General features: G+C 44.5%; 1 long non-coding RNA gene across 2 annotated transcripts in view; it reads left to right on the top strand.

Moving 5' to 3' along the window:
* The first annotated feature begins 12654 nt into the window (after window positions 1-12654).
* Window positions 12655-23993, top strand: part of LOC135390055 (uncharacterized) — a 30531-nt gene continuing 19192 nt past the window's right edge. For both annotated transcript variants that reach the window (XR_010421685.1, XR_010421686.1), the window contains exon 1: window positions 12655-12791. This is a non-coding gene — a long non-coding RNA (uncharacterized LOC135390055). The remainder of the gene's footprint in view (window positions 12792-23993) is intronic.

Genomic DNA, 23993 nt, shown 5'->3' on the forward strand with positions numbered 1-23993 from the left:
ATCGGTGCGCTGATCGTGGTTCCGGCTGGTGCAGTGATGGATCTCTCCCTTTTGATGATCTCTCTGTGGTATTTTGAAGCAGCAGACAGGCTCAGTTAGGCTCACTCAAAAGGCTCATTCTAAAAGTTGATGAAAGTGAAAGCCAGATGTACCATAATAAGTGTCATCTACCCCTTGGCTTCTGTAGGCTTGCGACAGTGGTTCCCTTGCGAGACCTGCTCGTTGTGCACCTTGAGTGCTAGAGCCTTGTAATGTTTTTAAAGTAAAGTATTAGCACTCAACTCCAGATAGGCGATGAGTACGTACAGCGATCCTGGAAGGACCCTGTGAGGGGTGGGCGCCACCTTTGCTGTTCTGCAAATTGCTGCGGGGGTGGGTCATTCCCACGTGACAGGCACCCTGAAACATATTTGAAAGATGTTACATTGATGTGCAGTATACAGGGTGTTCAAAATTAAGCTTGCAATAGCACTTTATAAATAGGTGAATAAAAAAAACTGGTGCTATTTTTCTGTTCCTCGAGTAAGAAACAGGTGGTACATAATTAGCAGCACCTGTTTCTTACACAAGTAGCGTAAAGTTATCATTCGGTTTCCTCTCATTGCTATGTTTGTGTAGCGCTCGTGAAAGCTTAATTTTGAACACTCTGTATAATGTATGCCACCACACTCTGATCCATCTTCACATTATGAGTGGAGCACGGGAGGCGAGACACTCCTAACATCTCTATGCTCGTTTTATGAACAGTAACACCCAATCTCGTGATCCATGCTCCCTTGTACAGAGGGAGCGGCGCCTAAAGATTGGTACATTTCTCATGTTACTACTTAGATGCAGTCCGTTACACATCAGTGAACACTGGTGTAATTCCTGGAAATTCACTACCTTGAGACTGTTGGTAGAAGGTCCTGTGATACGAAGCATTCGCATTATCTGTAGGCAGTGGGACAGGACAGGGTTCTCCTAGTGAATACGCACCTGCAATTACAGAAAATGCTTAGGTGACTCGTCATCTGGAACGAATGTGTGTCCTGAAATTATTCCCTACCCAGAAAAACAAAAATGGACCTCAAACTGAACAAATGGGGACAGCATAGGCGACAACAGCAAATTCAACCACTAAATCTAAAAGAGCATGAAGATGCGGATAAACAGATATGAACTACGCTTCTCTTGCAGGTGAGGACATATTTTACTCGAACGCCACATACCATTCATAAAATTTCCAGAATTGCGGGATGGAACCATAGTGCTACTGTTCGACGTGCTGCCAAGTGTATGAGCATTTTCACTGCTGGGTCCTGTTTGGTCACCAGAACCTGTAACAGTTGTGACACGTTAGTGGCTGGACACTGAACTGCAACTGATGTACAGCATATGCAGCCTGCAACAGCACTGTGCGTCGAGAAGCGACAAATTTAATGGTCAGAAAACAAATTCCACTTCAGAGTCTAGCTTGAAGCTATTACACAGTGTTAACTGCACCATGATATGTTTAATATGAAAAAGAAATGATGTTCTGAGACCTACAGGGCATTATAATTCCCAAAACATGTTCGAAGTATTTGCAACCAAAAGTACTCAGAGCAGCATACTGAAATATGCAGATAGAGGTGGTGTTGGTGGTGCTGGCAGAGGTGACCTTGTTTGATTATCAACTTCACTGTCTGAGCTGCTGCTCTCTTCGGGCTGTACCTCTTCATCGCTTATCATCCTGGGCTTCTTCCTCCTCCTTCCTCTGCCCAGCTCGGGTTCGCTACAAAGGTCAGACGTTTCTTCGGCTCGTTTCAGGTTGCGCCGTGCCTCGTCGTACGTTTCTAGCACAAATAGAAAATTATCGTTAAAGGAATTTCTCTTGCAGCACCACATCACAAGAATACCACCGTACTATATGCAGTGACTTCAATGCAGATGTAGATCCCCCAGTCTGGTTGGGGTTCTAGGCCTTTCATTGTGATTTTTTTAAGGCGTGTTGGGTCTCTTTCGGTGGGCCACGCACATTTTCCGTCCTTTATCCAAGATCTATGTGCAATGGCTACGCTGTCTCCCTCTTCCGGGAACTTCGCAATAATGAAGTTACGTGGGCCTATTCAATTAAATGAGTCAATATATCAATATGACACCATAGCAGATGCGCACACCATTGGTGGCCATCAGAGTCCACAAGAGGGAAGATAGCATACTGGTTCTTGTAAGGCAGTCTGACACATTTCTGAGCAACACTAGATAACTGCCATGAATTCAAAGCAGAAAGCGTATGAGAGGTGTATATGCAAAGGACCGATGACCGGCATGGGTGAGTGTACAGGTCGTCGAAATTTAAAAACTGACGCCCAATAATATGAACTTCATTCTGGAAATCACGCACGAAGTTTTCAATACGAATGACAGCTCCATCGTGCAAGAGGCATGTATTGTCTCTCTTATATGTGCGCAGAATCAGCTTCCCAGGTACGATGACTTTTCTGAACTGGGACCCATTGCAGTCCGAAACCAGAGGGCCAGATGAGTGGCTTACAGAGCACTGTACTTCCTTTTCAGTACTTTGATGCTGTTTCGGGAGTTTTCGCCTTTCCATGGTTCGGTTGTAGAGCTGTTCCAATGGTCTGTCCGGTTTCCTCAGAATGGATTTCAAAGACTGCATGTGATTCTCGAATGGAAAGGCGCTCCAGTTGTCTAATGGTCCATGCTTGCGGACGTCATTCGTTAGATGGATTAGATTATGAACATTGTGTGACACCATATGCTCACCATAAAGAGCGATGAACGTCTTGACGAAGTGGACCTGCAACTTCTCTGCATAATCTATGCACCCCTGATTTTGAGACAACCTGTGGCTACACAGAATCGTAATTGCAACATGAAGCTCCATGAAATTGTCCAAGTATCTGCTTGGGACTCTTGGACGCAAGACAACTGGGCCTGTGTAGAGCAACAACATTCGGAGTTCCGTAGCCTTCCACCTGTCCAGCTCGGTCAGTGTGCGTGGCTTTCTGGAGAAGTCAGAACATACATAGGGCTGTACTTTGAGCAAGGCAAGGGATATCTGGTCTTTTGCACTGCTTCCCAGACGGTACACTGTACTGCCCTTCATCCACAACGCCAGAAGTTTGCGCACAACTCCAAGGCAGACCAGATGCATATAATCGAGAGGCACCTGGTCGACCATATCAATTGGGAGGTCCTTGAGAATGGTGTCGCTGACGTGGTGATGCTCGTTGGTGCCACTCCTAAAATGCTCATCTGTCATAATCTCTGCATCTAGCTCAGGGAAGCACATGCGGCCCTGCTGGTATACACCCTCTGTCATGCACTTTGTGCAACTAAAATATGCATTGTGGTTTTTTATGCCGAGGATGTATGCCTTGGCCGGGGCATCGCACACTATTGCTGAGAGCTTCAATGCGACGGTCTTGCTATTAAGTGGAACACCAGTTGTCAAGAGTTCGTTAAGTTCGGTGACGAAAGGTTCAAGAAACGTATTGTGACACACATTCTTGGACTGCCCGAAGTAAACTCCGACAGGGAAAGGGGTACCCTGGCCGCAGTTCGTTACCAGGCACAATATGGGCCAAAATTGGTCCTTTGTGCTTTTCGTGAGCGGTAATCCATCAACGCTGATGTTGAAATGGATCTCGTCGGGAACGTGCTTAAGTCCTTGCAGCTCATACCGTAGTCCTGCAGCAAGTCCAAAGTGGCAATATTTACCGTCTCCCATTTGTTGCACGGCGGTCGCAGTACGCGGAGTTTGCAGCAGTGTCCTCGCGCAGGCAGGCAGGTAAGACAAGTACTGACGCGATTTTAGCAACTTCAGCAACGTTGTCAAATTGGCGTGCGCGATTCCAGAGCTCACGGCCCATTCTCTGAGCTGGTGACAAAAATCCTCATCTGGTGCACTCTCGGAAAATTCATCAGTGGGCAGACATTGCTCCATAAGGTGATCGTCGCTTCCCGATGGCTCTTCCACAACCTGACTTACTTCCGGCCCTGACGTTTCGCATCTTACAGTTTCTTGTTGTGGGATTTCTGGTTCAACGTGACAATGTTGGAATGGCACTCTATCCGTAAGAAAGATCCGTGCTGTATCAAGCCCTTCAAACTGCGCTGTTACCGGGTCTGCCACGTCAGGCACGGAACTGTCATTCTGCGACACCGGCGAAGGCCCTCCCAAATTTCTGTTAGTCGGAACACATATTGCCAGGCTTTCTTCCACCGCATTCCGCACACGCCTTTGCAATGTACGTTTGGTCCGATTGCTTAGCATACTGTCTGTTTTTCAAATTAAAGAAGCCAGCTATGACAGCGCGACCGCGAACGGGCATGCAGTTGACACTGCGCGAAACGCATACACCACAAAACTGACTGACACAGACGACGAAGAAAATGTGAGCGGCACTCACATCTCATACCGTGAACATTTGCTACCTTAATTCTTACAAGCGATAAAACATACCTTCACCAGACATCCTTTCTGACAGAACGGCACAAATAGGCCACGAACTGCACAAAATCCACGAACAGCAATATGGACGACGAGGAAACAGAGAAAACAGCCGTTTCCCGCCTTTTCCGATCCACAGTGTCAGTCAGCGATACTTTCGTACCAGACGAAACATAGGTTTGTGTGTAATGTCCCACTTTTTTGCCCCGTTAAAGAGCTAAATGAAAAACCAACATCGATCTAAAACTCGAAATCATATATCCTTTCCACTGGGGTTTTCAAGAGTCGTTGCACATTTTTGGTATCACCCGGTGGCGTCACAGTGGCGGCTCGCGCATACTGGTTTCGGTTCCCACGTCCCGTGGTTCTCCGACGACGGATGAAATGCGGGCCCGCGGGGTTGATCCCGCGGGTGGATGTCCCTGGTCCCTCCTGGAAAATACCAATGTGGGGCGAAGGACGCTGGGGACGTTAGGGATATTATTCGGACGTCCCCGGGAAGTTTCGTGTTATCTGGGATACTTAAACATTGCAGCTCCCAAGTTATTCACGGGGAATACAACATCGTTGACCACACCATCCGCCGTTCTTGTATACGGATCACTCCCATCGCTTCTCAATATCTGCATAGTTAGTTTAATGTACATACTAGAAACATCGAGATAGAGATCGGATAAGTTGCTTATATTCCATTCAATCGTAGATTCGCCGCCTGTAATTGTTGATACAGGGTAGAATAATTGATTCTCGCATGATTCTATAGAAATTTGAGTGGGTGGGATTTGAAAAAGCTCACACTCCCCCTTCAAAACCAATTCGGACTGGGCGTGGACTACGTTGACCAGTGACATGTTTGCGACTGAATACAATTGTCACCCTCTCCCATGTTTTATTTTTTAGGATTGTTTACCTGTAGCCCCTTTTTCCCACCCCTCCACTTCTTTCAAGTTGGAAGACAGTGTGTCGCTTCTAAGAAGAAATGAATCGTTTCGCAGCTCTTTCTAAGCATCTTCCCATGACGTATGGTAACGAGTACAAAATCCGATCCCGTGTCGAGACCTCCGGCGTCGTTTCGCGACTCTTCCTAAGCAGCTTTTTATCGCATCTTCCCACGACCTATGGTAACGAGTACGAAATGCGATCCCGTGTCGAGACCGCCGATACGCACCACTTCTAACGGTTTTCTTTCAAATTGGACAACTCCGTATCGATGCGCCGGTTCTAACGGCTTTTTTTTTTTTTTACTTACCCCCACCGCAATCCGTTATCGTCGCGACCTCCCATGTCGATGCGCCGGTTCTAATGGCTTTTTTAAGTGGACAGTCGCACTTATCCACACCGCAATCTTGCCTTATTTCCCACATTTTTACTATCCAGTCAGACAAACGGACGCCAGCGTTGACGAAAATATTTATTCCTCACTCCAATTGGGTTGCTTGTCAAAGACGTCTTTTCTTCTTCTTTTCCTACGTCTGCCACCGCCGCCAGCAAAATCTTTTAACACTTGCGACTTAAGCTCGGATGCACTGTTTCTAATGGCTTCTTTCAGATGTTGACCATCTGATAGTTTTCGTGCCAGGTTTTTTGCTGCATTCATTGCAGTCTTAGTAACGTATGGATGTGCTCGTCGCAGGAGTGGTAATGCAAACTTGCGCAATGATTTAAAGAATCCACTGCCCCTCTGGAACATCGGACCTGAGTACGGCATAATATTGTCCAGTCCGTGACCGTAGTGGATTTCCGGGATTTCTTTAAGATACATGTCTAAAATGTAGAGCTAGAGCTGTTTTGCCCGGTCCTTTGAAGTGGAGAGGTCGACCAGAGTCGTCACACAACTTAATTGAAATGAAATTTATTTCATTATGCAATAGCTTAAAATATTGTATGTTTTGGAAAGCATAATGAATGATACTGTCTTCCTTTGCAGAGTATGGAACTAATTTTAATATGGGAAACTTCTTTGCACCCAAGTGCGATGATTCGATAATATCGCAATAAACTATAAAATGATGGAATAATGGTGTAAGTCTGAGGTGTGTGTTTCCAATTGTACTGTTCGCAAAAGTTGTAAGTGGTGCAAAACCTAGCATATTAGAGAGGTATTCTGATAGATGAATAGTAACACCGTGAATTGGGTTGATAGTGCAGAGCTTTCTCTCGTTACTATATGTGAGTAGAGCTTTGCCTTCTAATTGATTGTTGATTGTATGTAGCAGTAATTTCGGAGTTTCATAATGATCTGGTGGAATAGTTATTCTTTTTGTAACAAGTACTTCTTTCTCTATAATCAGGTCATAAGTGCGTTCAAATGGATCTCCATAGTAGTAGGCTGTATCATCTTTTGTATTAAAATTATTTAATCTGAGGAGATTCTTGAGCTGTTCTGGAATAGCAAAGAGACTGTGTAATGGCTGTGTCAATCTATAACTATTCTCCTGGAATGTTACATTTGCTTCAATTTTGTGTGTTTTAAAAAAGCGATTTAATGTTGTCTTGATAGAACAACCTGGAATGAATGCGATCAAGCCATTTGAAGTAAGAATAGAAATTTCTTCTAGTATGCATAGCTGCGAAGCGTATTCCTCTCGAAGGAATGTGTCCTGACGAGGCACCTTAGAACCTACCACAGTATTGCCTTGAATGGTTGACACTCCAATAGTCTCTTGCAAGTTGTCATCTATAAATTTAATTGACCGAACAGAATGTGGTAAACGGGATACATATCTCCCTTCAATATAATTGATAGAACTGTTCAAGTCTTTGAAAAGCTCTAGAAGGGCCATTTCGATAGTTTTTTTAACGATAATAGTCTTGCGAACCTCTGCAAATTCTTTGTAATCAACCTGCATGACGCCATCATCACTCCGCGGTATATTGTAGAATAGATTACAGATCGATAGTTCTTGTAATCCAACTTCATACTTTCCACTCAGTTGTAGGGGTGCATTCAAAGCAATTGTAAAGTTGTCCAGTGTATTTGTTGGATATAATTCGGTACAATCATTGGACAGGAGGTACATATAAAACTCAGAGCCTGGCAACATCGTGCACTGGAACCCACGAATTAAATGAATCGTCATAACCAGCCCACTTCACTTTATAATGAGTGACTCCATCAATTTTCTTACTGGATATAATTTTTTCAATTGGATATGGGTCATCAGGCTCTTTAATAACGCGCTGCAATTCGTTTGCATAATATGTGCCCTCTTCTTCTACACCATCTGGGCCTGCAATGTAAAAGACAGGTGGATCTGTTTTCTTATACCTCGAAATTGTATAGATAATGTGAGACCAGTGTCCTGTGTACCCCTTGTCAAATATTGATCGATTCAATAGAACACGAACTTGCTGGCCAATTTCAAATGGTATTGTGATGTCATCATCTTTTTTACTGTTTAGTCTATTGAAGAGTTCAACTTCGTTGCTTTCATTCACTTCATTCGGTGCCATTTTAATAGTTCTATGGTAAGAATTGTTATAATCTTCTATAATCTTTGGAAGAATTTTAAGGTACTTGTGATGTCCTTTACTGCGGAAATAGCGGAATAGGCGGCCTTTAATAGTTCGAATGGCGCGTTCAGCTAGACAAGATTTAAGTCCAGTCCTAGTAGCATATATTGAGATGCCGTGACGCCTACACCAAGCCTGCACATGTTTGTTGAAGAACTCAGACCCCTGATCTACATGGATTAGCCGAGGGGTTTTCCCTCTCTGTCGATATATCTTCATAAATCCTTTCTTCACATCTTCACCTCGCTTGGTCTTGAGAGGTGTGGCCATGACTTGCCTCGACAAACAGTCTATCACAAGCAGTATGTATGAGAATCCTTTATTGTATTTCTTGTATTGGATGAATGAAATGAGGTCTGCTTGATGTAGATCATTCAGGTGGAGTGAGATGACTTTCCTTCTCTTAAATCTTCGTCTTGCATCTTTGTGGAGAGTATAGACGTCATCGCGTTGTAATTCTTGTAGTGCTTCTTTCCTTGTGATTTTCCGTGCCTTTTGATATCGTTTGACCCCTCCGAGCCCGCCGTCAGGTGATCTGTAGCTCATTCTTCTGAGAAATATTCTTCATCCGAAGATGAAATCAACTTTGTTCTTTGTGGCGACTTGTAGGTCTCCCACAATATTTTCTTCTTTGATTTTCTTTTCTGTCTGATCTTGTGTGATGGTAGAAGTTTTGACACCTTTAGAAACCAAGCGGGCCTCACTCGTTTATGACCGGATAGGTACAAGACCAATTCCATTATACTAGAGCCCTGAATGGTTTTGTTGTTATGAATGATTTCTCCTTTTTCATTCCATGACAAACTCCTCGGTATCGCTGACACTATGCGCCTAACTTTTTTAATATTTATATTATCTGGTAGAGCGTCATAATCGAACTTTCTGCTAATACTTTCCTCCATTTGTAATGGTTTTATTATTGGCGGATCTGATTCTATTGTCGGTTTCAATAGATTTTTTATAGTGTAGTACATAGCTGTTAGCATACGCTTTACCTTTACATCTTCACTTTCATTAGATTCCAAAATAGTGTCCACTGGATTTAATACCTCGACTTTTGTTGCCATTTTCAAACACCAGCTACCTTAGCTATAGCCCGCCCTGCTACACCACCTAATATACTAGTCAAGCCTGTCAGTAATAGTGGGAGTAATGGGACCAAACCTCCTCGTTGTCGATATAAAAACTTTTGTAGCTTCTTTGGTGATTTGTGCAATGTTTTATATGCGATGTATCGAATTGTAGCTTTATATTTCTTTAAATCTTTGTATAGTTTCGGTGAAAGTTTAACATTACCATTCAATATATTCTTGCAAACTTTGGAAAGAGCTTCAATGCTGTGCGGAGGAGCCTCCTTCAATATGTTTTCCCGCTCTTTTGGAGTGCAGGTTGCAAGCACTTTAAGGAAAGTTAAATGGTGACGTAGACTTTTCATTTTGGTATGAAAACAAATTGTGGCTCGAGCTTGGTTATACCTGTTCGCAATCTTTTATCAGACTGGGTAAGTGGGTGTAGGTCAATCACTAGATAACCAAATGGTTTCTCTGTTGCTTGTTCGAATGCATTCAGAAAGTATGGCAACCGTGATTTCCCGAAGATTTGTCGTCCTAGAAGTTCGAGTTGCGTACGAGATCTTAAATTATTGAATAATATTATATATGTGCTGTTGTGCGATAGAGTGCGGTAGTCTACATCGTTATGGAATAAGTATTGGCAAAGAAAAATAATTGATGCATTCTTGTGATGGGACGCTCTTGTATAGAGGTGAACCATATCTTGCATAACATTCTTTTCAGTCATGAGATCGTCAACTATAATCAGTGTTGGTATGTTCTCATCCCATGTCGTTGGTAATTCTTTACTAAATGTAATTTTAGTGAATTCATTTTGCCAGCTAGCATCATATTTACTAACATAAAATATTTGTTCTGGGACTACGCTGAATACTGATAGATTTCTAAGGATGTTACGAACTAAGTAAGTTTTTCCTGACATGGAAGGTCCACATATAATAATTCGTGCAGGATGGATGAAAGAAAACGGTCTTACGTCGGACATTGTGTCACAGAGGTAGAAGTGAAACTGATAATAAGGTGTATTGGTAACTAGATTTATTACCATCCACTGTCGATTTGATGAAATTGACTTTTCGCAGACTCTCGTTTGATCCTGAGGAGACGTTCGTGAGACAAAACGCGTCTGATAGCTTCAGCTTTTGCTTCATGAATTTCTTGTTTCAGACGCCATTTCCTGTCTTCGGTAGACTCAACTTCCTCCTCTTCACATTTCTTTCCGAAACAGCGACGAAAGAGCTTCCACATAATTATTTTGGGAGAGAGCTCCTGGTCTGGGGAACGAATGGGAGAATGAGGAGGTGGGCTCACTCGAACGGTAATAAATGGGAAAGAGTGGAGAGGAGGTTGTATGATAATGAGGATGCGCGCGTTTAGAAGTTTCTTCCTCACTTGACTGACACATATTCCAAAAAATGTCAAACGAAAACGGTAAGTTTTTTGATCCGCAACATAGTTCTTTTTTTCTCATGGATATTGTCTTTTTTCAGAACTCAGATCGAGTCCTATATACTTTGAAAATGGTAATGAATTATAAAGAATATGAAAAAGGTGGTTAAATTTGATTTCTTGTTTCAGCTCCAGAGTCGCCGCCGCCGATATGTATGTATTATTGTGTCGCGTATATTGTTGTTGTTGTTGTGTGTGTGTGTGTATTATTAATTGATAATATCTTTTCAGCATACACACCGGTATCGGATCAGAGTAGTAAGTTTTTTGATTTACAGTGTAGTTCTTTTTTCTCATGGCTGTTGTCTTTTTTTCAGTATTTAGCTCTAGTCCAACATTTTTTCCAAATGGTAAGGAATTATAAAGAATATGAAAAAGATGTTTAAATTTGACTTCTTGTTTCAGCTCCAGAGTCGCCGCCGCCGATATGTATGTATTATTGTGTCGCGTATATTGTTGTTGTTGTTGTTGTTGTGTGTGTGTGTGTGTGTGTGTGTGTGTGTGTTATTAATTGATAATATCTTTTCAGCATACACGCCAGTACTAAGACCAGCGCCTGAATGTAAGTAAAAGTTATAGCATAATTACAATAATAAATGATGTTCACTTACAGATTACTGGGGTCCGTCGCCACAGTGCATGTATTAATGAAATGTATAAATTGATATTAATTTAGATTCACTTACAGATTACTGGGGTCTGCCACCGCAGCATTGTATGTATTATTGAAATATAAGTGTGGTTTCGCATAATAACAAAATCTACTTTTCAGGTCAGTGCTGTGTCCAACGTGAGTTATCGTGTGGTAAGCAAATGTGACGACGTTAATTTTATGTTTTCTTTCAGGGGCGGAAACAAAAGAGTTTTTAAAAAATGTAATTGTTAATACACTAATGGAAATATTTAGAGAGCAATAAATGTATGTATTCTTTATTATGTGTATTGTGTTTCTTCTGTTACAGGTCGTGAAGGTTTTTCGGCTGGGTTTTTCTCCTTCACCTGATTGGCATCACAATTGGCACAATTCCCAGCACAATTGGCTTTAATAAATATATCGCAACCTGATTGGCATTACAATTGGCATTAATAAATATATTTTCACTCGTACTTTTTGTGTATGACCCTTCTTTGCATGTCTCTGCATGTTATAAGCGCGCGGACAAGCCTCCGCACTGGCGCCGCGCAGGGAAAAATACGCGAAGGACTCAGGGGCCCACGACACAGGGGTCAGGGGTCTATGTCTCTGAATCGCCATGTTTGAGCCTCGGCAAGGCCAATTACTACTGACACTCTTCTTTTCATATGTTGTCTTTTCAATGTGTATTAATTGTGTAAAAAGAAAAGAAAACAAGTCGTCGCACCCAAAAGTTGAACAAAGAATGTCGGGCATAGAAATCATAAGGAGAAATCATCCTTATGATTTCTATGGTGTCAGGGCCGCATGTCTTTAGCGACGACAGAATGCACCTGAGGCGGTATGTTTGTTTGTGCGCTTACGAGGCTCTTCCGGGAGAGGCGAATATTTTTCGGTTGTGGCGGCAGTCCCAGAAAGGGGGGACCGCCAGAATTACCATCCCTAGGGTGAAACCAGTCTTTCAATCGTTTCATTACTCCGTCGGAGTTTCCCCTAATTCCACATGTTCTAACGTTCTAGTCAAGCATGTCTGGTCAGTTGTTTCAGCCGCATTGTTTCTTGTGATGCAGCGAGCGTCAAAGTGGCACTCCGCGTAATTAGCTTTAGCCGATGTACCGCGGCCGGCTTTTGGCAACTCTGCTAGCTTGCCCTCGCACTCAAGGCCGCATTTTCTTTCTAGAACAGGTGATTACAGCACGGGAAGGGCGCAGTATTACTTACTTCATGTTTATTTTATGCTTACTGCACATCTGTTTCCTCGTAAATTGATTACGGAAAGAATATTCACCATTGAAACCAAGCCGCCAAGGACAGCGCGCAGAGAGCACTGGCACATGGCAACACTGGCCGCCACAATACGGCGCATCCCTCCTTTTGACGCAGAGCCAGCGCCACCTTTGCTTCTAGCCTCTCCTTACGATTTCTATGGGGCTGCCCATAGGATAGGACGCATCCACCAAGGAGGATTCCACGATGCGCACAGAACGGAGCGTCCTGAACAATTCGCGGCGCTCCTCTGAGTAACCATCATATGGCCTAACCCTGTGTGTTAGTGTCTCAGGTCTTTTGCGGGTGAAGCACCTGGGATCGTTTGCGCGGCCCAATTTGTACTCGAGCGTTCCTGTCCGTGCGAATACGCAGTAGCAATCAGGCGTCGTCTCTGCTGAGGACCGAAATGACGGTAAGAGGTTGTGATGTGCCCTCTGCGGTAAGGGTGTCGGGATGGAATAACGAGACGCGGGTCCTTATGACCTGCGGACAGACGTATTCGATAGGGGGAGTCCTGAATACTGGCGACCTCTGTCTGGCGAAGTCTGTCAGCTCCATTAGTTTCCCAGCACGCCTTTGTGTGAATGTAGCCACAGGAGCGCAATGGGACTCCCTTGACTGGCTTCAAGTTTGAAGGCCGAGATCTTCAACTTGTCGTTACACTGTGAGGGGCGTAAAATGCATCACTTGGCCCGTGGTGTGGTGCAACTGTTTGGTGGTGCAACGCAAGGTGGGCAACGTAACGACTAACGCAGGTCCGTGAAAACAGGAGTGTCACTTGGCCCGTGATTCGCCAGAAGCTGTCCCGCGAGCGCCATAGTTGAAACGTTTGCTTGAAATCACGGCCTCCGAGAGTTCTTTCAAATGCAGCGGCGTGGCGTTTGGAGCACGCCAACTTAAAGGGAGTGAAAAGTGAAAAATAACCCCCATGTTTTTGCCACCAGACATGTTCTTTTACATTTTTTGCCATTCAGGCACATACTCACTCCTTTGTAAGGAAATGGCACTCTTTATGACTGGAGGTGGCAGAGGATCGCTGCCTATTCGTGCGTACAGATATTTACTTACTGTCGTTTCTTCTAGCGCGGAAGCTTAATGGACCTTCAGTTCGGCAGCCAGTATTTGCACAAAAGTTTGCTTCGAACTGGGGTGCACCACCCTTGACGCTCTGTGCTTTCTCAGGTCGTGTTTTAATTATTGTACAATGTGATAAAGACGGAGCGACGAGGGTGTAAACCGTTTAGTGTTTCGCTTCTTTCCACTCGTGTTTTTTTGTTTTCTGTTCTTCATTTAAGTGGAATGTCACACCGTTTGAGGAAATTATAAAGTATTATTTCCTGTTACTTCAAGTATAGCAGGACTCGCCTTTTTTCACGTGCAACAGTAAAATGCAGATGAATAAAAAAAGGAGTGGCATTATCATAGCACAAATAATAGTAGTAATAATAAAATGTATGCATTTTGCCATCACTATTTTACCAATGCGGTTACACTGCGAATTTTCGAGTGGTTGCCTTCAGGAAAAGGTAGAATTGACAACTATGCACATAGACATATCTAATCATCTGCCATAGTCTAGGGAGTACCCTCAGTTTACTTGTCAACGTTCAACGCCTTGAGGGTAGAGGGTCGGGTGCGAGTGAGTTATTGGGAAAAAAATATACATATAAGGGCACCGGTCGGATACGGGTCAGATAATTCTGAACCGCGAAGGACTACCCTTGGAAGCACCATCTGAACTCGGCACAATCCCGAAGTCCCGTCCCTGGATCCCGGGATTGACAGCCAAAAATCCCGGGACTGCAAAAAAGTCTCGGGATCGACAACCCTAGTGGTCACATTGGTCGCGCGAAGCGGATTGCAAAGGTTAGTGAAAGTAATCAGATCATTTGCCTGTCGCTCCTGTGTTGCGTATTTGAAGGACCCACAGATGCCTCGTGTACGTTCTACTGTTCGGGGATGCAGAACCGTTCACATTTGATGACGGGCGTTTTCTAGCACAAGATTCCGAAGGATTCTAAAGGAAAGTTTATTTATTTATTAATTTATTTATACTACTAGCATACAAGGTTGTTGTAGGGGTAGGGAAAAAAAGAAAAAGAAAACAGATAAGAAACGGTACAGTGGCACAAAATGCTAACAATCAGCAATAGTACAGAGACATCCTAGAGACCTAGAGGTTTAAACCGTCAACCGACTTAGTAAACTCTTCAAGGGAAGTCGCATTAGCAGCATCATAAGAAAGGTTATTCCCTTGGACAGTGCAATAGGGGGAAGAAAGAGTTCGTGAAGCAATCTGTGAAGCACAGGGACTGTTTATAAGTTTGTTGTGTTTCGCTCTAGTGAGAAAATAAACATCACGGCGTACGCAATCAGGCTTGGATATACCAGACTGCCCATTTATGACTGAGGAATCTATCTGTCATAATATCTGTCATTATCTTACGGAATCTGTCTGTCAGTAGTTCAAAACCAAGTGCTTGCAGTACACCCGTAGCCGGCGTTGTACTTCTATAGCCATTTAGAATAAAACGCGCCGCTTTACGTTGGACCCTTTCAAGTTTTCCTGTGTTTCTTACAGGGTAGGACATTCATACTGCACTAGCATAGTCCAAGATGGGCAGAACTAACATTTTGTATGCGGTGAGTTTGACTTTAGGGGTTGCATGCTTCAGAGATCGGTTCAGAAAATACAAATGCTGCATAGCTGTTTCACAAACATATTCAACATGGGCATTCCAACTCAAGTTACTCGAAAAGATGATACCAAGATATTTGAAATGTGTCACAGGAGATATTTCGACATTACCTAGATGATACCTATATAGAAGGGGAGACCTCTTGCAGGTAACTGACATGGAACCATGCTGATTTTCATCTGCCATTGTTCACACCGGCTTTGAATTTTTTGAAGACAAGAGTTAAGTGCCAACTGGTAAGCGGAGGAGTTAACACAGCTGTACATTACCACGTTTTCAGCGAAAAGTCTCACCTTTATTATCTGCACAAAGTTCAGCAACATCATTAATATAGATAAGGAACAACAGTGGATCCATTACAGAGCCTCGAATGACACCTGATGTTACCCTAACTGAATCTGAACACTGGTCACCTACCAAAACAAATTGTTCACGGTGTGACAAATAGTACTCCAACTATTTGAGAATTTGCTGGTTTTGAAGAAGAGACGCAATTTTCAACAATAATTTTGGATGGGATACTCTCTCACGAGCCTTAGATAATTCTAGGAAGATTATATCGAACTGGTTATGGTCATCTATACACTTGGAAAGGTCGTATGAGAATTTAGTTAGTTGAGAAACTGTTGACAGACTTTGACGGAATCCATGCTGGGCCCTATTCAACAGGTTATTCCTCTCAAGGTATGTCATAATATGGGAAAATAAGATGTGCTCTAAAACTTTACTGGTGACGCTTAATAAAGATATTGTATAGCTTGACACAGAATATTCGTCACCAGATTTGAATACTGGGTGAACTTTACCGACCTTCCAGTCTGCCGGAAGCATACCATCAGAGAGTGACCTTTCATGGAGCTTACATAGGTATTTCGCACACCATTCGGCATAGCGTTTGAAAAACGATGTAGGAATGTCATCAGCGCCCGGCGATTTTTTGTCGTCCAATGTTAACAGCAAGTTCAGTACGCATGACCAGGGCCGGTGCTAGGGGTGTGCGGGCCTGAGGCAAAGGCACATCGCGGGGCGTGTTTCACACGAACGTAATCGCGGGGCCTATGCAAGCGCGGGGCTTACGGCGGCCGCCCTACTTGACCCCCCCCCCCCCCCACCCTGTCGCCGGCCCTGGCTTGACTCAGATATTACGATATTCTCCATAGGGCATGGGCGGCTAATGCTGAATAGTGGTCGCGTGCCATCACAAGGTTGCGCGCTGACTTGCTCGTGCGTTGCCGTAAACATTTTATAGGTGCTAGCTACACTAGCATCACCTCATCATTCCCCCTGGTCCACGACACGTTAATGTGTGCTTATTCTTCAACGCCAAGTGTGTGCTAGCCTGTGGACGACGACAGTGTCGTCTTGCTGCAACGCGCTACCGCGCTGGCTCGTCCTGGCCCGTCCTACCGGCACCGTCCTAGCGTAAGGCCACGAGCATCTCCGCGCTGAGACATTTCATCATCGCCGGTTAGAACCCATGTAGAGGAAAACCACTTTTGGTGACTGTACATTTGGGGACCTTGACATCGAACAGCACACTCCGGTAGACAATTTTATTTACCATCCCAAATTTCACAACGACTACCGTCATCGCGCATCAAGGTCCGCGCACCTGCTCAGGAAGCAGACGATAGCGCTAGGGCCCGCTTCGTTGGCCACAAAGCACATCCTTCCACCGGGGACTGACAGTGGGAGGTTACGTTCACTCGGCACCCTTCGGCCCCGTACAGGTCGTGGTACGCCGTGGTCTCGCACTCTTCAGACCTCCAGCTACATCATGATGACCCCTGATGCCCACCCCGGCTGCACTAGCGACACTTCAATGAGCAACGCGCTCCGCTATACCGGTCTCGGTATATAGCTGGTCTTACGCCCTGACGCCGCACATGCGTCAGCTCGACAACGCCTTTCGGAAGTCGCTTCCCCATTGTCTTGCTACCAGCGGACACCACGCGAAACGTCCACTGGCGCAGCCCGATGCAGAGCGCACTACATCGCCAACGAACGTATACGCTCGTTTTTCAGCAGCGCACGCTGCCACGATCCCAAGCCCTACCCTCAGCTGTTCCTCACCTATGTGTCATCGTCATTCTTCCCTTCATGGTACCGACGCAGACCTCAACCGCAAGCACCACTCCGCGTCTCAGGGGGGGAGTGATGTGGCGGCCCCCAGCAAACCACCAACATCCAAAAGATATCCCAGAAAGGTCGGATATGTCACAGATATCACACCTGTCACATGGACGTCTCATGGACATCCAGAATTTTACGTTCGTGAATGACTTTTTCTTTATGCCTCATAGACGTCCCATGGATATCCTTGATGTGACATTTCTGAATGTCGTGTTTTCAATGTCTCATAGACATAACACGGTGGACGTACTTAAGTGTGTGCAAAATGTGGCTAAAAAAGTTGCATTTTCATTTTTTTTATAATTCCAGCTTAATATATGCCATTCGAGTACTATCAGGGTTCCCGAGCGAACAAAAAAACAACTAATTTTGGCTGAATTGGAACAGAAGAAAAAACAAAATTCTGTGCTTCTTCCTTTTTTTTTTTTTTCAAGATATGTTTGCAGTACGGGCATTAAAGTGCCTTCAGAGGCTGTTTCAAAGTTGCAGCTAATCTGAGAAAGACAAACAGCTCTTTTTGTATTTTGCCACTGCTAGACGTACTGCAGTGACTTCCTCGCTGTTGTAGGATATCTGATGGCATTATTAGCATAATCCTTTTATGTTCATCATTCCTTTTTGCTTTTTCTTATTTTTGTTTCTCCCCCCAGATAAGCAAAGAAACATAATGATTGATACTGTGCAAAGCCCTTGGTCATCATTTCATTTCCCATGCGAGAGACATCATTAATGTATGCCAAGAAAGACTGAGTGAGGAATGCCCAACCAGTTGTCGCATTTGAGGTCAGCGTATACCTCGCGAAGTGGGCCACGGTTAACATTTCATACAGCCTTATCTTTCCTAATGTGCCACAACTCGAGGAATCTGCGGGTACCCCACCTTTGTTCGCGACCCAGACTAAGTGCATTCATGTAGCTGAAGCTGTGGCTAGTTGTCCAACAATAATCAGGCAATTTTGTCTTGGACCTTGTTGCATTTGTGGCACGTGATTTAGAGAGAACCACAAACTCGACAAGGTCAGAGACAAAAATTTTTTTATCATTGTTGGACAACAGGTAACAGCTTCAACTACATGAATGAACTTAGTTTGCGTCAGTGTTTGCGAACAAAGGTGGGGTCCCCGCACATTCAGAAAGATTAGACCCTATGAAATGTTAACCGTAGCCCACTTCCCGAGGTATACACTGACCTTAACTGAGGCAACTGGGCATTCCTCACTCTGTCTTTCTTGGCGGACACTGATGATGTCCCCCCAGAAATTACATGTTTGAGTACAGCTTTGTGTTGTTCAGTTAAGTCGGTGTGTAAACCTTTTTTTATAATAGTCATTTACTGTGATGTGACGCAAGCACACACATTTGGAGGTTCCTGTTGTCTCTCTTGGTCTGCCTGGTCTTGATTTTGGAATAGGTTGTAGAGGCAAATAAGGCCTCTGGCAAGGACAAGAACGGCAGTTGCTTATCACAGCCTGTGACTAAAGCATATGGATGTCGTGCTTCAGTTTAGTAAATGTAGTAAATAGGAAGGACCATGTTCCTAATGGTCGTCATGTGTGGTCAACCCAGTCGAAAAAAAAAGGAAATGGTCCAGTTGGAATTTCTAATTGGTTCGAATGTCAAAACCTGTTAGATCGTTCAGTTCCAATTGGACTGTCCAGTTGGTAGTTGAACACCAATTGGAAGGTCCATTTGGTTTCATGCACTCCAACTGTACACTCAATTGGACATAATGGGTCCAATAGGTCGTTCTGATAGGGAACTCCAGTTCCATTTGGTCTCTCGGTCTCCAACTGGTCCGCCCAATTAGCAGACAATTAGCAACTGTTGGCCCAACTGGCAACTGATTCCAATGTAGAGTTGTAAAGTAAGTGATGTTACTCAGTATTCTCAATACAATTAGTCAGTGCATGTGTACCTAAACTATTAATGCTATCAATAAGCAACAGTAATTTATTACAGTATATACAGTTTACAGTACAACAGTTTATACAGTATTTTATATTTTAAGGGTTAGTTCGTCCCCTGGAGAGCGAGATTTTTCGATACAGCAGAAAATGCGTAAATTAGGTTTCATAGCCACAGCTGGATAGAATATAAAATGACAGCGCCAAAGAAAGTTCGTGGTTCTACATCGCACGAGTAAAGCTTTCGCTGTCTTCACTTCAGTTTGAAATCGAAACTTTGATGCTCTCATCGTCATGTCTGACGCAGCGCATCGGCATCACCCCACAATCTGTTTGAACAAGTTTCCGTTGGCGTCGGTCGCGTCGATTGTGTAGCTCCGTGAATGAAGCGTTTCGTCTGGTTCTTCAAACTGTGTAAGAACGCGAACATAATTGTATCTGTGTCGTGAGCTGCTGTGTTATGCGTAGAATTTTCTCTTCGCACCCGTGCACCAGCTGAGTTACGAGAAAGGACAAGCGGCCCGTGTATGACAGTTGTGAATTTCCTGAACTCTCAAATCCGAACTAAGGTGGGTGATAGTAACTCGATAGATATGTATGTTTATCTGAACCTCCCTTATCACGTGTCATCGCCTTGCGCCAGATAGCTAATAGCTTTTTAATAAAAACCTGGTGTATTGTTTTCGTTTCGAAATGACCATTGTAAAGTACTTTGTTCTGAGCAGTTCTAGTCAACAAGACTAGTCCCAACGTACAATAAACAAGTTGTTACCTCCTACATATGTTCGTGTGTGATATTCACTGATGAAACCGTAGCTGTAGCCCTATGTGGCAGACCCGGTAGGGCTACTTGTTTCCAATTGGAGACCCTACTGAGTCCACCTGGACCATTTGGGGGGACCAATTGATTTCAACTGGTTTCAGTCCAATGGGTGACAAAAACACAACTGGAATACCAATTGATTTGAATGCGAAAATGTCCAATTGGAACAATTCCTGTTTTTCGACTGGGAATCTCATGGACAGATAGAATTTGTTGTAATGCTTGCTTTTACTTAAACTGTATTGTGTTAAGAACTTCGTTTTACCGTACCATGATACACTTTTCTACGCTGTACTGTGTACATTTTGCAATGCCGCACAGTAGTACATTTTGATAATGAGAAGTTTTGACATGCTCTTGTTCAGTAAAGTGTTACACCGCACTGTGATAAACATTACACTGCCATAAATTTAGTCATGTGAAACTGTGATAAAAACACTTGTGTAGTGTGTTGTGATATGTTTTTCTATGCTGCACGTGGTAAACTTTGTAATGCCACAATCTGCAATACATTTTGCGATAAATTGTATACCATAGTCGTAAATAAGCAAGATTATATACCTTACTAGAACACTTGAGATGTTGCTGGTTAGTATAGTGCATTGCCTCTGCAGAAGCTGCTATCATGGTGATGAAAACAAGTACAACATTAACACAATGCACGGATTTAAACAACATCCTGGGAACATCATGCGGCGACATCTGTGCAACATTTCTGCAATGTGGAAAAATGTGGACAAATCAAGTCTCCTGGATGTACATGTGACATCTACAAGCTCTCTGAAATAATCCCTGGGATATCCAAATATCTTGTGGTGACATCTGTGGGACGTTCCTCAAATGTGGAAAACCGTGGAACAAATTAAGTCTCCTGGACGTACATGTGACGTCTACAGGCTCTCTGCAAAAATCCCTGGGATATCCAAACATCCAGGTTGGGATATTACCCGGACGTCACTTGTACATCTATGGTTTACTGGGCCCGTGAACGACAACAATGTCGCCTTCCTGCCACGCGCTACCACGCTGGCTCGTCAATTTTACGGGCACCGTCCTAGCGTGTGAGTCTACATGTTATCACAAAAGCGTCGGCAAGCGCCGATTTCTGGGGAAGTCTCAGGAGCAGAGCCGTCGCGAGGGGAGTTTACGCCCGGGCAAGGATAAACGTGAAGCGCCCTCTCTCTCGCAAACACACACTGCCGTCGGAAGCTATGTAGACAAAGAAAAGAAAACGCTCATTCGCACTGCTGCCGAGATCGTAAACACAAATTCTCTTCATTCCCACTTTATACCGTACAAACAACATGCCATGCGACCGGGGCGGCTACCCTCCTCGCCCCCCCCCCCATCGCTAGGGTTTTGCTCGGGAGTTCCATCACTGCGACTCGGATGAGCTCCATTGTACAATAGCATGGAACATGCGTCGCGCAATTAGAGCCTGGCAAATTATTTCCTAGAACTCCCGCCTAGCTAATTCGCGAGTTATTCAGACCGTCAAGAGAACCACTTCTTCAGTATATCGGCTAGCGGCTGACACTTGTACCTTAGTTATGCTTATGTCACGTGATGTTGTCACATGGTTAGATAGTGTTGTGAGGGCCATGGAAAATAGAAGGCACTCTTCACAATTTCTTTTTATCGTCCACCGTAAGATTACTAGCGACTTTTTGTAGGCCAGAAGCAGGCGGGGAAAACGCTATGATAAAGGAAGCTGTCAAATCCAGGCTCAACAATGTGACCTCAGTCACGTTGAAGGACTAACGTGGTTTAGTACTCATTGTTTTTCTGAACTTGTACAGCATGTTAACGTGTTCCGATGTACAAGTAGTACAGCTTGGGACAAAAGTTCACGGAAACACGGGGTGTCACATTTCTCCATTGCATCGACACCCTAGCAGCAAACATGGGCTTATACACACAGTGAGACGTCCATATCACTTTCAGACAGAAAACGGGTAGTAAGCGTCAAAATCGATCAAATTCTTGACCTTTATTCTATGCCTCATGGGCTTCCATTTAGCGCTCTTGACGGATAGTAAACGACAAGAATTTGATCGTTTTTTGACGGTTGTATTAGAAGTGAGCCATTGACTTCTATTTTATGCATAGAGTCTTTATGCTTATATTTCCCTTTATTACGGCCGTATACCACTACTTATACCGGATAGTATACGTCAACACAGAACGCTGTATAGGCGTAACAGACCACTTTGTCGCTGCAAGGTAAACGACTTTGTACCAGCGTAATCTTCAGAACAAATTGTATGCAAAAAACTGCGCGAATTGAAAGGAGCATACAAAAAGCGACATTCGAGGTGCTTCTCCGGCAAAACGGTTACGCCTGCTATTGCGCGCTTCACGCGCACAGACAGACAATCACTTTTTTAGGTGCTTATCGCAGATATTCCACACTGCGAGTAACATTCTACATAAAATAGATATATATACTAGTAGTATGGAACCAGCTCAAGAAGCCGGCAAGTCACACAGTCGCCTGGAGGCCATTAATTAGCAATTAGAGCTAATTGGGACCCCCCACATTAATCAGGACCCACCAGGGAGTCATTACACTAATTGGGGACCATCTAAGACACGTCCAGACCACTGTGTCAGTTGCCGGCTACTTGAGCTGATAAAAATAAAAAAATAGGTAGAAAATAAAATAAAAAGATAGAAATAGAGTGGAGAGAAACAATTTATTCGAAAATCAACGATGCCGCGGCGAAGAAACGGCTCCGGGGTGACCAGCGCTTAGGCCTAACTCGCTTAGGATCGCTTCGGGCTAACCTCAACACTACGCAGCTAACACAAGGCGGGAACCACTGGGCACACATCGCTAAACATGCGAGAAAAGGCTTAACACGGCAAACATACGAGAAAAGGAGCGCGTCAAATCACTCACCTTTTCCCCCGCGTCAACTTCCAGGCAGAGACTGAGCGAGCGCGGGGAACACATGTCTGCCCTGTACGACAGCCAGCCAGAAACTGAGCGAGCGCGCGGAGCGCACGTCCGTCTTCCGCGACAGCCCGAGAGAATCTGAGTGAGGCGGCGCGCAGCGGCAGCTATGGATGCGCGCGCGCCCTCTGCTCCACCCGTCCGCGCATGCGCGCGCGCGCGCTCCTAGCGCCCTCTGCGCCGCTGCGGGTGTTTTCGGTTTCGACTCTCTGCTGCGCGCGCGCGCGCGCTCCTAGCGGCGACGGGTGGCTTCTGAGTTTCAGTTTCACTTTCGTTTTTTTGCGCACGCGTGCGCGTTTATCTCTATGAAGGCAGCGCGCACCGCGCTCGCGTCATCATTCTGACCGATACGTGGAAAACGCCATGTGTGGTTTATTCTCCTGCGTTTCTCGTCGTCGCAAGGAAAAGACAAAAAACGAAGAACTTCGCGAATTTATTCGCGGCATCGTGGAGGAAGCCTTTCAAGTTCACCGCCTGGAATGGTTGCAAGCGCGTCAAGAAATGTGTCAGGACAAGATGAAGACGCTCGACCGCATCTTAGCGGCGGACAGACTGGCGAAAAAGAACTCCAACTTTAGCCTGGATAATCTGTATTGGGAACGCAGTTCCGATGTAGAGGAGGAGGACGACGACGACTTGTAAATAAAAGTGATGCATTTCTCCTCGAGTCTCAGTCTCTTCTTTCTCTTCGTGAAAAGTGTACGCACGCAACATGTCTTCCCCCGAACCTTTTCGTTTCCGTCATCCTTTTCGCTGTATCTTAAGCGGCCCCTCCATGTGCGGCAAATCTAAGTTCGTTGCTAACGTGCTGAGGAACCTGAACGACGTGGTGGACAAGCCTTCATCACAAATATTCTACGTGCAGAAATATGCTTCGCCGAGCATGCAGGACGAATTCGGGGACTCCGTAAAATTTACCAAGGAGCTACCGCGAGAGTGGGATACGTCGCGCGCTACGCTGATCGTCGTCGACGATCATATGACCGACGCCGGTTCCTTGAAGGAGGTGACCGATCTTTTCATTCGGGGTTCTCACCACGCCAACGCGTCTATCTTCTTACTCGTTCAAAACATCTTTTTCGACAGTAGCCATTTTAGA

Source organism: Ornithodoros turicata, chromosome 3 (assembly GCF_037126465.1).
Source record: "Ornithodoros turicata isolate Travis chromosome 3, ASM3712646v1, whole genome shotgun sequence".
Lineage (NCBI taxonomy): Eukaryota > Metazoa > Arthropoda > Arachnida > Ixodida > Argasidae > Ornithodoros > Ornithodoros turicata.